The 3,483-nt window shown below is 44.4% G+C and overlaps 1 long non-coding RNA gene across 1 annotated transcript; it reads right to left on the bottom strand.

Annotated features, from left to right (window-relative positions):
• Positions 1 to 375: 375 nt before the first annotated feature.
• Positions 376 to 3,200, bottom strand: LOC311117009. The gene is made up of 2 exons (XR_014611542.1): positions 3,101 to 3,200; positions 376 to 706 (listed from the first exon to the last, which is right to left on the bottom strand). It is a non-coding gene; the product is annotated as an uncharacterized lncRNA (long non-coding RNA).
• Between the last annotated feature and the right edge of the window lie 283 nt (positions 3,201 to 3,483).

Raw genomic sequence — 3,483 nt, 5'->3', positions numbered from 1 at the left:
TAGCGACTGCTGCTAACAGAGCTGTAGCGACTGCTGCTAACAGAGCTGTAGCGACTGCTGCTAACAGAGCTGTAGCGACCTGCTGCTAACAGAGCTGTAGCGACTGCTGCTGCTAACAGAGCTGTAGTGACTGCTGCTAACAGAGCTGTAGCGACTGCTGCTAACAGAGCTGTAGCGACTGCTGCTAACAGAGCTGTAGCGACTGCTGCTAACAGAGCTGTAGCGACTGCTGCTAACAGAGCTGTAGTGACCTGCTGCTAACAGAGCTGTAGCGACTGTTGGAGATGTGTAGCCTGTAGATATTCCTTCTATGGTTTATAGGTTCTCGGAATGATGAGAACTGCTCCAGTCCAACACAACATTGGGACAAACAGATGACAGCTATGAAGCATGTTTATTTATGTTTTTGTCATAAAAACGTATCAAAAAAAGTATTTAAATACACATTCAACTGGTAGGACTAAAGCCACATCAATGCTGACCTTGTCTCTTCAGAAACAGACAAATAACGGTTTAATTTTCACTTCATAATGTGTTAAAGGTGAACAAATTTAAGCTTGCAGTAGATCAGAATAAAACATAAAAAAATGTGACTACATTGTCTTTTATTCACAGCACACGTACATTGATTAAAGTGTAAAAGGCCTCCTAGGTGTGGTGATCACTGCCAGGGTGTTTGTCTGCCCAGGACTCTGTTGGTGATTCTCTGCAACACAAAGGATTCAATCACTATGGTTGATTCATTCACTACGGTTGATTCATTCACTCTGGTTGATTCCTTTACTACAATTGATTCAATAACATTTACATTTTAGTCATTTAGCAGACGCTCTTATCCAGAGCGACTTACAGTTTAGTGAGTGCATACATTTTTATTTTTTTCAATAACTATGGTTGATTCATTCACTATGGTTGATTCCTTTACTACAGTTGATTCAATCACTATGGTTGATTCCTTTACTATGGTTGATTCATTCCCTATGGTTGATTCATTCACCCTGAGGAAACTCCTAAAGAATGTTAAAATTCATTCTATACTAGTTATGTATACATAATATGTACATAATATTCAATTCTATACAAACAATATACTAATGCTCCTGCGGCCATTATATACTAATGCTCCTGCGGCCATTATATACTAATGCTCCTGCAGCCATTATATACTAATGCTCCTGCAGCCATTATATACTAATGCTCCTGCAGCCATTATATACTAATGCTCCTGCGGCCATTATATACTAATGCTCCTGCAGCCATTATATACTAATGCTCCTGCAGCCATTATATACTAATGCTCCTGCAGCCATTATATACTAATGCTCCTGCAGCCATTATATACTAATGCTCCTGCGGCCATTATATACTAATGCTCCTGCAGCCATTATATACTAATGCTCCTGCGGCCATTATATACTAATGCTCCTGCGGCCATTATATACTAATGCTCCTGCAGCCATTATATACTAATGCTCCTGCGGCCATTATATACTAATGCTCCTGCGGCCATTATATACTAATGCTCCTGCGGCCATTATATACTAATGCTCCTGCGGCCATTATATACTAATGCTCCTGCGGCCATTATATACTAATGCTCCTGCGGCCATTATATACTAATGCTCCTGCGGCCATTATATACTAATGCTCCTGCGGCCATTATATACTAATGCTCCTGCGGCCATTATATACTAATGCTCCTGCGGCCATTATATACTAATGCTCCTGCGGCCATTATATACTAATGCTCCTGCGGCCATTATATACTAATTCTACTGCGGCCATTATATACTAATGCTCCTGCGGCCATTATATACTAATTCTACTGCGGCCATTATATACTAATGCTCCTGCGGCCATTATATACTAATGCTCCTGCGGCCATTATATACTAATGCTCCTGCGGCCATTATATACTAATGCTCCTGCGGCCATTATATACTAATGCTCCTGCGGCCATTATATACTAATGCTCCTGCGGCCATTATATACTAATGCTCCTGCGGCCATTATATACTAATGCTCCTGCGGCCATTATATACTAATGCTCCTGCGGCCATTATATACTAATGCTCCTGCGGCCATTATATACTAATTCTACTGCGGCCATTATATACTAATGCTCCTGCGGCCATTATATACTAATGCTCCTGCGGCCATTACATACTAATGCTCCTGCGGCCATTATATACTAATGCTCCTGCGGCCATTATATACTAATGCTCCTGCGGCCATTATATACTAATGCTCCTGCGGCCATTATATACTAATGCTCCTGCGGCCATTATATACTAATTCTACTGCGGCCATTATATACTAATGCTCCTGCGGCCATTATATACTAATTCTACTGCGGCCATTATATACTAATGCTCCTGCGGCCATTATATACTAATGCTCCTGCGGCCATTATATACTAATGCTCCTGCGGCCATTATATACTAATGCTCCTGCGGCCATTATATACTAATGCTCCTGCGGCCATTATATACTAATGCTCCTGCGGCCATTATATACTAATGCTCCTGCGGCCATTATATACTAATGCTCCTGCGGCCATTATATACTAATGCTCCTGCGGCCATTATATACTAATGCTCCTGCGGCCATTATATACTAATGCTCCTGCGGCCATTATATACTAATGCTCCTGCGGCCATTATATACTAATGCTCCTGCGGCCATTATATACTAATTCTACTGCGGCCATTCTTTTCTATTATCACTAACACAACGGTTGCGTCCCAAATGACACCCTATTCCCTATATAGTGCACTACTTTAGACCAGAGAATGGCACCCTATTCCCTATATAGTGCACTACTTTAGACCAGAGAATGGCACCCTATTCCCTATATAGTGCACTACTTTAGACCAGAGAATGGCACCCTATTCCCTATATAGTGCACTACTTTAGACCAGAGAATGGCACCCTATTCCCTATATAGTGCACTACTTTAGACCAGAGAATGGCACCCTATTCCCTATATAGTGCACTACATTAGACCAGAGAATGGCACCCTATTCCCTATATAGTGCACTACTTTAGACCAGGGCCCATGTAGTAGAGAGTAGAGTTGTGGGTTTGAACAGCCTACTACCTTGTTGTAGAGCTGAGCGTTGAGCCTGTAAGAGCGGTACTCCTCTCTCCTCTTCTCCTCCTCTCTCCTCCTCTGCACCTCTGGCAGCTGCTCATATATCCTGATGGGGGAGAGAGGGGGGAGGAGGGGGGGGAGAGAGGAGGGAGGGGAGAGAGGAGGGAGGGGGGGGGGGGGGGGGGGGGAGGAGGGGAAGATGACAGGGAGGGGAGAAGGGGGGGGGAGAGGAGGGAGGAGTGGAGAGAGGAGGGAGGAGGGGGGGGGGGGGGGGGGGGGGAGATGACAGGGAGGAGAGAAGGGGGGGGGGGGAGGAGGGGAGAGAGGAGGGGGAAGATGACAGGGTGGAGAGAAGGGGGGGGGGGGGATGACAGATCTACATGTCTTCG

This window comes from Coregonus lavaretus, assembly GCF_964263955.1.
Source record: "Coregonus lavaretus genome assembly, contig: HAP1_SCAFFOLD_9499, whole genome shotgun sequence".
Lineage (NCBI taxonomy): Eukaryota > Metazoa > Chordata > Actinopteri > Salmoniformes > Salmonidae > Coregonus > Coregonus lavaretus.
Note: the sequence above shows the minus strand (reverse complement) of the source record. Positions and strands in the feature narration are given on the sequence as shown.